Source organism: Neopsephotus bourkii, unplaced genomic scaffold (genome assembly GCF_033783945.1).
Source record: "Neopsephotus bourkii isolate Nb327-2 ecotype Australia unplaced genomic scaffold, CSIRO-AGI_Nbou_v1 NB_1835, whole genome shotgun sequence".
Classification (NCBI taxonomy): Eukaryota; Metazoa; Chordata; class Aves; order Psittaciformes; family Psittacidae; genus Neopsephotus; species Neopsephotus bourkii.
The window spans coordinates 1-15,145 of NW_026902308.1; positions in this window are offsets into that span (position 1 = coordinate 1).

Consider the following 15,145-nt stretch of genomic DNA (forward strand, 5'->3'; position numbering starts at 1 on the left):
TTTGCTTTGGATCAAGTATCACATACGCGGTTCCTAGTATTAAATTTGAATGCATGTTTAATCCATTCAGGTAACAGATCATATTTAAAGATTAAGGAGAGATTATTTTCCTCATTCTTCTACAGTTAATTGTCAATAAATCTTTCTGATGAAAGGTAAAAAAGAACAATTGAACTTTTTCAGGCCTGCAGAAAAAGAACACAGAACTCAGATCACAACTGGGATAAAGTAGTGCTCTGTGCAGTCATTGTTTTTGTTGGCCTAAGGCAAAATGGAATGACAGCAGATAGTTGCAGATTTTGGTGAAAGTAAAAGCATCTCTTGATCATACTTCTATTGTGGTGCATGTGACTTAGTTTCTGGTAGCTTCTTACATCTGTGTAACACCACGGGGCATAAAAGTATTGTAGTACACATGCTGTCTTAGCATTCTAAGGCTGAAAGTTTATTTCAAGTTTTAAGCCAACTGTAAATCTTCAGAAACCAATTCCAGGAGCTTTGAGAGCAGTTTGAACTGTCTATAAGAACATAATCTTTGTTTTTCCTCTTTAATGACTGAGTTTCTTCACTAAGCTCTGCAGAATATTCAATGTTCTCAGAAATTCCATTGTGCTGACTGTAGCAAGCATTGATTACTAATGCATTCATTGACTCTGTGATACCTACAGATGCTGGTGGGGCTTTTTCTGTTTTTTTCTTCAGTTTAGCTCCATTGCTGTTCACGTGGTTCTGCATTATAAAGATAACTGTAGTCTCCAGCATGTGATTGTGAAACTCTTCCAAGCATACTTGAGCTTAGAAACAGGAGACTTCAGATGGTGGTGTCAGAGGGAAGTTTGAAAAGTTACAGTAACTTCAGCATTTTCATACATGTTTTTCAGCATGGAGTTTGCTCCCTTGAAAGTATATCTGAAAAACTTCATGTAAAAGAAGCAACTAAATTTCAGCCAGAAAAACGCAAAGTAGTCCTTTGCCAACTCATCGTTCTTGCTGATCTACTGAGGCATGGAAAGGCACCGAATTGTTTACAGATCCATGTTACACATACCAGAACACAAGTTGAAATTCTTTGTGATTATAGGTAAAACGTGTGCATGTGTTGTCAAAGCTAGTCGAGTCTGGCAGACAACACCTTGCATGCATTTGCCACTCGGAGAGTTGCAACATAACTGCTGCAAATTCAGAACAGATGTGGCTTAAAACATCTTTTTAATTGATAAAGCAATGCTCTTTCAAGCTCTGATATTCTTACCTGGCTCTTAAGCTGTTTTTGGTTTGGGGTGTATGATTTTACCTAAGTAAGGCCTGAGTAAAAACGTGGTTCCTTATTCAACTGTGTTTCATAGCAAACTAGCGGAATACAAACTATTTTCTCCATTATTAAGCATCCATAGTCACCCCAGATGTTTCACAAAACTAAGTAACTGTAAGCAGTTTACATTTAAAAGATAAAATAAATGGGATAAAATAATAATGCCAGGATATATAGTGACTGAGAACCCCTCCACACACTTTTCCCACACAAAGTATTTGTTTAAATATACCTGCCAGAGGGACCTGAACTGTAGGATTTAACAGGGAATTGAGGTAACACCGGAGTCCTTGTCAATGGGTGAATATCGGTGGCTTTTCAAGAAAGATTCTGATCCTTCCAAGACCTCCGAAAATCTTAAATGAAATTCTACTGGAATCAAAGTAATGTGCAAGTTGGGTTTTGAGGATTTTCAGAATTTCCCAGTGCATCATGAAACACTGGGTTTGTAGCTTTGCTTCTGTAAGATGCTTGCACTGGAGGACAAGTCTGCTGCACATGTTTACATCACTGCTGAAGCTAGCACACAGTTTCAAGTGACAAAAACTGGCACAACTTAGCTTGTGCTCCATCTAAATATTCTGCTAATTATCCCTGATTATCCTGATAGTATTTTCCCCTCCTCTGGAAGGAAATGGCTGCAATTTTGCAGCTATAATGAAAGGCTATTTTAAATATAAGTTCCCATTTATACCATTGTTTCACTTTAGAATTCATATTGCAAGTAGGACAGCCGATGTCTTAAAAGTCTTCTGAGAAATGCAGTGGACTAGAGCTTGCCTAGCTTTTGTACCATGTTGGAGCCACAATCCCATTTATAGAATCATAGAATAGTTAGGGTTGGAAAGGACCTTAAGATCATCGAGTTCCAACCCCCCTGCCATGGGCAGGGACACCTCGCCCTAAACCATATTACCCAAGGCCTCGTCCAACCTAGCCTTGAACACTGCCAGGGATGAAGCATTCACAACCTCCCTGGGCAACCTATTCCAGTGCCTCACTACCCTAACAGGAAAGAATTTCCTCCTTATATCCAATCTAAACTTCCCCTGTTTAAGTTTTAACCCATTACCCCTTGTCCTACCACTACAGTCCCTAATGAAGAGTCCACCCCCAGCATCCCTATATGCCCCCTTCAGATACTGGAAGGCTGCTATGAGGTCTCCACGCAGCCTTCTCTTCTCCAGGCTGAACAGCCCCAACTTTCTCAGCCGATCTTCATATGGGAGGTGCTCCAGTCCCCTGATCATTCTCGTGGCCCTCCTCTGGACTTGTTCCAACAGATCCATGTCCTTTTTATGTTGAGGACACCAGAACTGCACACAATACTCCAAGTGAGGTCTCACGAGAGCAGAATAAAGGGGCAGGATCACCTCCTTCGACCTGCTGGTCACACTCCTTTTGATGCAGCCCAGGATATGGTTGGCTTTCTGGGCTGCAAGCGCACACTGCTGGCTCATGTTCATTTTCTCATCGACCAGCACCCCCAAGTCCTTCTCCGCAGTGCTGCTCTGAATCTCTTCTCTGCCCAATCTGTGGCTGTGCCTGGGATTGCTCCAACCCAGGTGTAGGACCTTGCACTTGGCATGGTTAAACTTCATGAGGCTGGCATCAGGCCACCTCACAAGCGTGTCAAGATTCCTCTGGATGGCATTCCTTCCCTCCAGCGTATCAACCTTACCACAGAGCTTGGTGTCATCAGCAAACTTGCTGAGGGCGCACTCAATCCCACTGTCCATGTCAGCGACGAAGATGTTAAACAAGACCGGTCCCAACACTGATCCCTGAGGGACACCACTCGTAACTGGTCTCCATCTGGACATTGAGCCATTCATCACAACTCTTTGTGTGCGGCCATCCAGCCAGTTCTTTATCCACCGAGTGGTCCATTCATCAAATTGACGTCTCTCCAATTTAGGGACAGTGTCGAACGCTTTACACAAGTCCAGGTAGATGACATCACCTGCTTTACCGCTGTCCATCAGTTCTGTAGCCCCATCATAGAAGGCCACCAAATTGGTCAGGCAGGATTTCCCCTTGGTGAAGCCATGCTGGCTGTCACTAAGCACCTTGTTGTTTTTCATGTGCCTTAGCATGCCTTCCAGGGGAATCTGCTCCAAGATTTTGTCAGGCACAGAGGTGAGACTGACTGGTCTGTAATTCCCCGGCTCATCCATTTTCCCCTTCTTGAAAATGAGGGTTATATTTCCCTTTTTCCAGTCGTCGGGAACTTCACCTGACTGCCATGATTTTTCAAATATGATGGCCAGTGGCTTAGCAACTTCATTAGCCAGCTCCTTCAGGACCCGCAGATGGATTTCATCAGGACCCATGGACTTGTGTACGTTCAGATTTTTAAGATGGTCTCGAACCAATTCCTCTCTTACAGTGGGCCCAAGGTCTTCATTCTCACAGTCCCTGCGTCTGCCTTCCAAGACATGGGTGGTGCAGTCAGAGCCTTTGCTAGAGAAGACCAAGGCAAAGAAGTCATTCAGAACCTCAGCCTTCTCCAAATATGCAGTACGGAATACTCGACAGTTCTCAGCTTCACTGCTCTTCTCATAAACATTAAAAGTTCAAACAGTCGTTTATTCTGGACCTCTCTTAAGCGTGCAGTTTCAATGCGCAATGCTATTCCTACAGCATAAAGGGAATCTGATATAATGTTTAGACGATGAGTGGGCCAGTGAGCTAAAGACCAAGCTATAGCCCATAATTCTAATGTTTGCAATGAGTCAGATTCGCTACCAGGGAGGATTGTATGTTGCCACTGACCGTCTTGCTGCCAAGTATCAGCAGCTTTTCGTGATTTTTTCCCTGCATCAGTAAACACAGTTAAAGCATCTTTCAGAGGTCTTGACGATGCAAGTGGCTTGGCTATCCAGTTCTGAGAGCCTATCCACTTTAAAAGGGGCATGTTTAGAGATCTTGTGGATATGGTAATACCTTCAGACAGCAAGGCCACAGGTAATGATGCTGAGTTTTCCATAAACCATTGCAAGACATCATTTTTTAAAGGTAAATAAATGGTGCTGGGTTCCCTTCCTGTCACAGAAATGATCCTATGGCGACCTTTAATAATAAGTTCTGCCAAATTCTCAATTTCTGTTTGCAACGTTGTCTTAGGTACTAGGGCGGTAAACAGCCATTCCAACACCCGGATCTCCCCCTTTTTCTTTTGTTGTGCAATAGCAGCAAGGAGCTGTGTAGTACCGCAGAGAATGACGAGATACACAGGGAGCTGTGGGTCACGGCGATTCACCTTTGCGGTAACGATACGAGCTCCAAGTTCTTGCAGTTTCGATTGCTGCAGAGGGGTAAGGGTTATTGGTTTAGCGGGATCAGTACCCTTTAACAACGGCCGAAAAATTTCAAGATCATAATTAGAAATTCCTGTGACAGGGTGAAGCCATTGCAAATCGCCCATTAGGGTTTGTACATCATGTAGATTATGCAGCTGTGGATGGAATTCAAGTTTCAGTGGTGATACTATTGATTCAGTAATAGACCATCTGTCTTGGGTTTAGCAGTGGCAGTCATTTTTCTCTTTCTTGGTAGCTGGTGCAGTGCTGTGTTTTGACTTTCGGGCCGGGAACAGAGCTGATAAAAACAATGTTTTGGTTTGGCCAAGGACTTTGTGAGCCTCATGCTCTGCCAGGGAGGAAGGGAAGCCGGGAGGAAGCAGAGACAGGACACCTGACCCAAACTGACCAAAGAGGTATTCCATACCACAGCACGTCATGCCCAGGATGTAACTGGGAGTTACCCGGAAGGGCTAGGTGGACAGCAGGGTTGGAGGAGGTATGGGTCGGTGCTTGATTGGGCTGGGGGGCAAGTTATCGGTCGCCTGGTGATGGGGTGTGTATATTCTCTTCCTATGTTATTTCCCTTATCATTACTATTTTTGGTGGTAGCAGTAGTGATTTGTGTTATACCTTAGTTACTAAACTGTTCTTATCTCAACCCGTGGGAGTTGGATTCTTTCTTATTCTCCTCTCCGTCCCTCCGAGAATAGGGGGAGGGCAAGAAGGGGAGGGGGAGTGAGTGAAAGCTGTCTGTTTGGGGTTAAACCATGACACCATCCCAGATACTTCCAGGGATCAGTTAACTGAATTTTGTCTGATGCTATTGTTAGGCCAAATTGTTGCAAGTGAGTCTGAATGTATTTATACTGGGAGTTAGTAAAAGGTAACTCTTGGCAAAATAAAATATCGTCCATATAATGATAAACAATAGTAGCTGATCATTTGCAGCGCAAAGGTTGCAAGGCTACATCAACATATAACTGACATAAGGTAGGGGAATTTTTCATCCCTTGTGGGAGTACCACCCATTCATAGCATGACGCGGGCGCTTGACGATTAATAGCTGGAAGAGTAAAGGCAAAGCATTGACAGTCATTAAGATGTAAAGCAATATTAAAGAAAAAGTCCTTCAAATCAATTATTAACAGGAACCAACTTTCAGGCAGCATAGAAGGAGAAGGGAGGCCTGGCTGCAGGGCGCCCATAGCTTGCATCTGTTTGTTAACTGCATGTAGGTCATGTAACAAGCGATATTTTCCTGATTTCTTTTTGATGACAAAAATAGGAGTATTCCAAGGACTGGTGGAGGGGCGAAGGTGGCGTTGTTGAAGCTGATCAGCAACTAAGGCATGTGCTTGTTGAAGGCTTTCCTCTTTAAGCGGCCACTGCTCAATCCAAGCAGGGTCATCACTTAGCCAAGTCAGAGGGATTGGGAAAGCCCATGCAGAGGCCGCTATCAGAAACTTTGTTCAGTAGTCAGTCGTGCTCCAAGCTGAGCAAGTACATCATGACCAAGTAGCATTGACACACCGATCCGAAAAGGCATGACTGTTAACATTACCGTAACAACACTGCCATCTATAGTTAACTGAATGGGCGGGCTTTTATAAACAGGTTGGGATCCACCGACACCCTCTACTTTAGCAGCACTGGGTTCCAAAGGCCATTCCTTAGGCCAACACCTGATGGCAATTATAGTAATGTCCGCTCCAGAATCGACAATGGCTTGCACTTTAACAGTTTTGTCCTTATATGTAAGCTTAACAGAAATCTCCGGACGTGAATCCAAGGTAACGGAGAACAGTGCAAGCTGTTCAGTTGAACCAAAACCTGTTTGCCCACGAACCTTAGTTGCTGGCCCAGCTACAGCTTGAGTCATAGGTACAAGCTGGGCAATTCGACTACCTTGAGGAGCTAACAGAGGAGGAAAGTCCGTCTTCACCATAACTTTGATTTCGCCCATATAATCAGCATCAATAACACTGGGAATAATTAAAAGCCCTTTTAAAGCAGCGGAGGAGCGCCCCAGCAAAAGTGCCCCTACTGCCATTTATCTTTAACTGGCTGTATACGCCAGTAGGTAACAACTGGACACTTTTGTCAATTAATGTAGTGTCTATTGTGGTTGCCAGGTCCACTCCGAGGCTGCCACTGGTTGCTGGTTGTAAAATGGTGGAGTGGCTTGTAGTACTTGCGGCTGAGGTGCAGCTGGGGCTTGCCGAACGGGACCTGCTCTTGGGGTCTTCGTGCGGCGGGTCTTGGCACTCGTCGGGGAGTTTCCCGACTTTGCCTTTCGGCGAAGACAGGTAGCGGGGCAGTGGTTGTTTAGTTGGCAATTCGGACACCAAACCGTTGCGGAGCATTCCCTTCGCGTGTGTCCGCTCTGACCACAGCGAAAGCAGCGTGGACCTTTCCCTCTTTTTTGACCTGGTTTCTGCAGTGGTGTCAAAGCTGCCAATACCTTATCACCTAAAGTATGAACTGCCTCTACTATCAATGTCTGGTGTCCTACTGGTATGCGAGACATCCGCTCTAGCATTTGTGCCACAGACGCGTCTGCTGAAAGCTGTACCAAAATCTGTCTTGTGGCATTATTACAATTTTGCAGCCCACATTGTCTTAGGAGTGCGCCCCTCATATACTCTGGTAAATTATGAGCCCTTGAAATTGCATTTGCAATACAGTCTAAGAATAAATCAAATGGCTCATTTTTGCCTTGTGTGATTTTCATATAAGCTCGATTCTTTAGCATTAGATGCCAGATCAATATTCTTTTCAATAGCCTCTGTCAATCTGTCAATAAATATGGCTCAGTAAGTCCCTCCTTTACTGATGTATATGAAGTGTTAGGTTTTCCTGCTTCTGGTACAGCTTTTAGAGCAGCTGAAGCCAATTGCTTTGCTTGCTGTAAAACTTCAATTTTCATATGAGCTTGTACTCCATCAGGGTGAAATTGTCCTTTTCTCAGTAACATTTCAGATGAAACACCGTGCAAAGAGGGACGAGGATTACACTCTGAATTCTCATCTGCAGCCCTTGCAGCAAGCTCCTCAAACCCACTTTTAAAATGTTGGAGCTGTGAATGAGTTAATAAAATTGCAGCCACTCTAAGACAACCATTTGGAGCTAGAACAGTAATAGAAAAGAAAACAGATAACATTTGCTGTGTATATGGGGAAGACAACCCATACTGTGTAATTGCTCCCTTAATTTCTTTCATAACTTTCCAGTCCATAGGAATCCAGAGAGGCTGGATTTATAATAACCCTGAGTTATTATATATACAGTTATAAACCCTGATTTATAATAGCCCTGAGTATTTATAATAACCCTGAATGCAGCCTTGCCATCTCATGGCACTCTGATTAACTTTATTAGATGTAGGAGTTGGTGGTAACGGCACATCACAAGGACTGATCTTATTCTGTTTTTCCTTTTTTTCTGGGGCTTGTTCCCTCTCCTCCCCCAATTTGTCCAGACGGTCTCGCAAGTCCTGTAACTGTTTATCTAAGGATTTTGTCCATTGTCCCCAGTCCCACTCATTTTGCAGCTCCGGTGGGAGCGATGCAAGTGGTGGTGTAGGTAGAGGAGGTGGGTATTTATTCGGAGTTACACTCTCCTCCTTAGGAGACTCCCATCCCAGCAAAAGATCTTGGAGATTCAGTTTAGGGGCAGTAGCAGCACGAAAAGGGTTAACATCAGTTTGTTTTGGTTGCTCAGTAGCTGCTACTGGCTCCCGAGTGTCAGCTGGAGCTACCCCTGGTAAAGGCGTTGTTGACACAGGACAGGGGAAAGGCGCAGGGTCCTCTAGCATTTGTACCTTATGGCGTGCCGTTTTTTGGCCAGAAAGTTTTATGACTGAAACAGACGACACTACCATGGCTGTAGCGCTGGGTGCTGAATCTAGTGTAGGTGCTGAGCCCTGCTGTTGTGAAGGCGAGTCAGAGACAGCTGCAAAAGCATATTTTTCCGCCTGTTTCTCAGCCTTCATTGCGGCTAGAGTCTCTTTCAATAGTAGCCAGGGGGCAACAACAAGAGACTTCGCCTCCTTAGACCCACAAGTAACTTCATCCCACAAGTGTGCCCCAATTTGTTGTTTGTTTTTTTTTTCAAGTCCCGAGATCAAAAGCTTCATTAACCCCCTTGATCAGCTCTTTTTCTTTACTCCAGAGCAAGTCTTTTTAACAGATTATCATCATACTCTATCCCTCTCACTGAGAGGATATGCTGGAAGAGCTTAAGGATGACCATTTCTTCTTTACTTGATTTCCCATCCTAACCCTCTTCCAGACCCCGTAGGCTGCTACCTTATTTGCACTGCACAGTGTCTCTCAGGCTCACAAGGCTCCGTTCCGAGGCGTCTACCTCCCGATCCTGGTCCTGCGGATCGAACCCAGCTGACGTCCCTGCGGCTCCGTGTTTTCCACTTTCTTCAGTGCCACACGCTTTAATTCCTTCAGTTTCAATATGAAAAATAGGGGTGGTCCCTGTTCAGGTGCCATTTGCCACAGAAAATATATAGACCCAGTCAGAGAACAATATGATCAGACAAAAGCCGTTTATTACAAAGCCTTAACCCCTTATATACTATTTTTTACAGGCACTTACAGTGATTTGGCGTATTATGATTGGATACATGTCTTGAAGACCCCCAGTAACTAACACATAATTGGTTAAGCACAGGTGTGAGAACTTGACCTTGAAAGCTGCCAAGAGTCCACAGTGCTCATTAACTTGGTTAATTCCAGCTTCTTCTTGTCTTGCTTGTTTAGGCTTCCTAGGGCCTCTCATGCCCTTGCTGTATCTTTCAGGATTTATGTACCAGTTATCCATTCTCCTGTGAGAACACTGTCTCCACAGCAGGGGTGTCTTGTGGAAATGGTTTTGGGTCCAGTGTGCTGTCAACAGCCCATAAGGGATTTGATTCAGTGATGCCATCAGTGTGGGTCCCTGAATCCCTGAATCACAGAATCCCAATGGTTGGAAGGGACCTCAAAAGATCATCTAGTCCAACCCCCCTGCAAGAGCAGGGTAACCTAGAGCACATCACACAGGAACTTGTCCAGGCAGTCGAATCACCCTCCAATACAGTGGGCTGTCCAATACGGTTCCCACAGTGGGACACAGACAGGCTGGTCAGACACAAGGGTCTCGTCCTTCTTGGGACACTGACAGGCTGGTCATCTATAAAGGGTTCAAGGAAACCCCCCTGTTAATGTTACAATATGGTCTGAGCCATAGGGGTTAGGAAGTATTGCTTTTGATTCTACTGGTATTTGCCTTATTTTGTGTCTTGTTACAGTAATGATTTTGGTCTTGTGATTTGGGTACTGGTGAGAGGATGTTATAACTGTGTTATTAACTGTTGTTTGGTTGGTTGAATTTTAGTCTCTGTCTTTGTCTCAAGTGTTGTAACTGTGTGGAGTATGTCCGTGGGATCCCGTTTGTGTGTGTGTGTGTGTGTGTGTGTGTGTGTGAATGTGAGATTGATAATGGAAAATCAGCAGCGTGAAGAGATCTTGAAAAAGAATCCTTTTGGGTGCATTTTGGCACACTGGAAGAAACTTTGAGGGTCTCCTGGGGTCTCGGTAAGGAAGAAAATATTGGTAAAATATTGTAACCAATGGTGGCCTTTGTATGCTTTGATCAGGAAAAATGGCCTAAAAATGGAACTCTGAACTATAATACAGTGTTACAATTAATGTTGTTTTAAGGGGGCAAGGAAAATGGGATGAAGTAATGTATGCAGATATGTTTTTCACTTTAAGAAATCATGCAGAGTGGCACACTGAATGTAAAATTAATATAGCTCCACCAGATCCCTTAATTTTGGCTTTGGAAAAGGACAGGGAAAAACTGAAAGTTAAGCTGGAGATGTTGTTCAGCCTTTGATATTGGGGAAAGATGTTTAAAGTTAAAAAACAGTAATCAGGAAGATAGGGTGGAAAATCACGTACCACAGGTACCTCCGAGAGGAGCACCCTCTGCATCTGTCCTATCCGATATTGATAAGGAGGAAGAGATTTCTGTCACTGGCAACAATTGGCACATTCAAGTTCAGAATTGAGAAGGGGTTAAACCAGAAGCGCTGTTGCAGAGGCAGGCATCCGAAGCCCCTGCAGAGCAGGGTGAGCCGCTGTGAGAAAATAAAAAAAAGGGAAACCAAGTGGGAAAGGAGGGAAGCTGGAGCATCTCCTGTGTTTGAGCGTGGGAGGAGGGATGTTGGGCCGAGGTGGGTTAGGGTTAGGCTCTTCTTGTGTAGAACCGCTACAGTGTGTGCGCGCTATGGGGAGTTTGGACCCTGAAAGTGAGACTGCCCGGGGGGGGGGGGAGTGCCATGGGGTGGCTCTGGTGACTGAATTGGAACTAGACTGACAGGGACCTTGGGAATCTACCCTGGCAGATCCACTGGTTAAATTAAAACTAAGGACTAGAGGAAATAAAGAAGAATTTTAGTGGGTACAGGATCAACTTATTTGGTGTTAAATCAGAGTGAAAAGAATTCGTTTCAGATGTAGGAGCTACTGGCCACCAAGAAAAAGAGAAAAAAAAAAAAGGCATTCTTCCTGAAACCTTTAAAGTACAAATTGGGAAAACAAATAGGAATGCATAAATTTTTATGCATGCCAAATTCTCTAAATCTTTTATTAGGGCGAGAAGCAACATTTAAAGAAGGCAAAATGGAATTTAGAGCTAAAAACAATCAATTAACTGCAGTTTTGAGTTTATCTTTAATTCAACAGAAAAAGCAAACAGGAGGACCTCCCTGAAATAGAAGAAATCCTTAATGAGGTATATGTGGGAGTATGGGCATCTGAAGTTCCAGGTAAGGCAAAAAATGCTTTGCCTGTTAAAGTGCAAATAAAAAAGGAGGGGGGGCTTGCCCAATTAGAACAAAACAATATCCTAAAAACTGGAAGATCAAAGGGAATAAAAAAATCATTGATAACATTTAAAATATAGATTATTAATTGAATGCGAATTGGAATATAATACTCCTATCTGGACATTAAAGAAATATGATGGGAAAAGTTGCAGATTGGTTCATGATCTCAGGGCAATCAACAAAATTGCAGAGGATATTTGTCCAGTAGTAGCTAATTTGTATGACATTGAATAAATTTAAAAATAGTCAGAAATGGTTTGCTGTCCTGGATATAAAGTATGCTGCAGAAAATATATGGACCCAGTCAGAGATCAATATGATCAGACAAAAGCCATTTATTACAAAGCCTTAACCCCTTATATACTATTTTTTACAGGCACTTACAGTGATTTGGCGTATTATGATTGGATACATGTCTTGAAGACACTTAATAACTAGCACATAATTGGTTAAGCACAGGTGTGAGAACTTGAACTCAAAAGCTTGCCAAGAGTTCACAGTTCTCCTTAACTTTCTTAATTCCAGTTTCTTCTTATCTTGCTTGTTTAGGTTTCCTTGGGCCTCTCATGTCTTTGCTGTATCTTTCAGGATTTATGTACCAATTGTCCATTCTCCTGTGAGAACACTGTCTCCACAAAAGGAAGCTTTCTTTTGCTTTGCCATTGGCCAAAGAAAGCCAAAGTTATTTGCTTTTGAATGGTAAAATTCTGACACAGGAAGGGAAACTCAGTTAGCTTGTATGGTATTACCTACAGGGTTTAAAAACAGTCCAGCAATTTTTTGTATCAGCTAGCACGAGAACTAGAATCATGGAAGCCACCTACTCAGATGGGGACTCTTACAATATGTGGATGACCTATTAATTCCTACAGAAATAAAGGAAGAATGTATCCAGTGGACAGTGGAATTATTAAATTTCCTGGGACTGAATGGTTATTGGGTATCCAAACAAAAGGCCCAACTAATCCAAACCCAAGTTTCCTACCTAGGATATGAAATAACAGGAGGACAGAGAGAACTTGGAACTGCTAGAAAAGAAGCCATTTGTCACACTCCATGACCGTTGACCATCAAGGAGCTCCAGACATTCCTGGTGTTAGCGTAAGGACTGACACATAACCGCCGGAATGGTTATATGAGGTGCTTTATTGCAGCGCTGGGAAACCAGGGGCACGTGCCCAAATCTGGCTTCGACCTCGTCACATCGTGTTCGCAATTTATACACTGAAGGTTACATAACTAATACATATTCAATACAGATTGCATCATTAACTAATACATATGCATTAAGGATTGCCACATCAGTCTTTTATGACATCAGCCTCTTCTGCGCTTGTGCAGCCCCCCTCTGGTGGTCGCCCTGATGAAGTAAGAGTCTTCCTCGGATGAAGTAAGAAGTCTTTCTCGGCTTGTTCTTTTCACCTTTTTGTCCTTTGGACATATCCCAACCATTATGTGAATGCCAGCATTCTTCTATTTTCCCTTGACTACCTCTGGTAATTTCTAGGTTCTGCTTGGATAGAATTTCACAATATACCTCTCTAAATTCACCCATACACCCTTCACCATATATGGTTATATAAGCTCTTGCTACCAAGACTACCATTGTATCACTGGTTACAGGTTAACCACGATACCGGACTGCAGACGGACCTGCAAAATTATAGCTCTTTCTAATCTACAAAATCACACTATTGATTTATAAACCTCTCAAACATAATCGTTCCTACCATTTTATATGATTATTTATCTTTAAAACTTCACTCTTTTCTAACATTTCCCCCCTTTGAAATACTTCACTGAATTTAAGTTAAGTATTTTCATTCTCTTAGGTAGCTGTTTCCTGATAAATAGGAGGAGGTGTGGGAGATTTTGGATGTTCTTTAGTTACTGCCCCTATAATTCGATGGGTCCATGCATTGTTCCGGGGTATTTCCTTTCGAATACAAAAATACATCAGATATAACATTAAAAACACGATTATCATTATGACTACAGTTTGCAAGAAGGAGCGGATCCATCCAGTAAGGTGAAGGCCCAAACTATCAAAGAGTGCTTCAATCCAATTTTGTTCAATGTATTTTCTTTCTCTTTCCGCTTCTTGTTCCACTTTGGTCAGCTGGGAAATATCATATTCTATGTTTGCAGTTACATTAGGAATGTGAACACAACAATGATCTATCTTTCAAATATCCACAATCACCATGTTCCTTGAGTAACAACAGGTCTAATGCCATTCTGTTCTGCAAGGTCATTTTAGTTGTTGCTTGTAATTGCAAATTTAAATCTCTGAATCCTTTCTTTGTCACCCTGGCTAATCTTTTTGTTTGGGCAATCAGTCTGTCAATCATTTCTCTATTTCGATATGCTGCTATTTGTGCAAATAAAGATTCAAAAACCCACCCTATTTTAACCCCTATGGAGGGCTCCTGCCATTTGTCATCATTATCATCATCTACATTTCTTTTTGTTTGAATTTGCAGGGTTTCTAACTTGTCTTTGACTGGTGACGTTTTGCAAATTGGACAAAGAGTTGGTAATCCCAGGGTGATTTTTGTTTTTTTTTTTTTTAACTGGGCCTTCTATGGGTAGGTGAGTAGTCCAGGTTCCATCACTTGCTGCCCAAACAAAACGCCCTATACTACGCACCGTAGAATATTTACAATCTTCATTGCCACTTGGGACCTGTATTCCTTTTCCTCCAATTTTAGTTCCGGGCATGCAAATCCTGCCATTAAAGCAATCTTAACTGGAGGTATTGTGATTTCCTCAGGGTCCGTGCCACAATCTAAAATTTTGGTACAATTCCACCAAGGAACGTTTTTGATAACATCCCGACTAACCCTATTTATAGACAGCAAATCATCGATGTCTATATTCTCTCCTACATTTTGCTTTCCTTTCCATTTAAGACACCAAGATGTATTCCCGATATATTGAAATTTCTGCAAAATGCTCATTGATCAAATTGTGTCCCAGTTCTGTTTTAAACCATTTTATTTTTCTTTCTTTGCAAAGTCTGTATTGAGTTTGGTTGTGTACACAATTGCCAATTATTGTTCCTTTACATTCATACATGGTGTGATAGACTAGTATTTGAGAGGTTACTCCTCCTCGCCTAGTTGTGGCAATGCATTCATTACAGTCGTTGCTTTTATCAGCCGTGGCATTTGCCCATATGGGCCCAAACAGAACCATCGCCAAAAGAGGTCCGGTCAGGATCATAGTGCTCAGCAGTCACAGCCCCAGGGGTTGCAGCCCTTGGCAGACCCTTCCAGCTGCAGCACTGATTCCCTCCGGTCTTGCCCTCTCTGGCAGGTCAGAGGTATATTTCTCGTCAGCTATTATGACAGTAATATTTGATCCACAACAACTGTTCCAATGAGGTTATAGTTTCACACCAAATGCAAAAGAACTGTAATTGATTTCTGATTTATTACCCTCAGATCCCGTACTAATCTATATTCACCATTTTCAAAAATAATCACTGCATCCAATTTGGCCAATAAGTCCCGTCCTAAAAGGGGAGTGGGGCATTCAGGTACATATAGAAATTTGTGTGTTAATTCCTTTCCTCTAAGTCGCAGATTCAGGGGCTGCAAGAATGGTCGTATTTCCTCCTTCCCTGCGGCTCCCACAGTT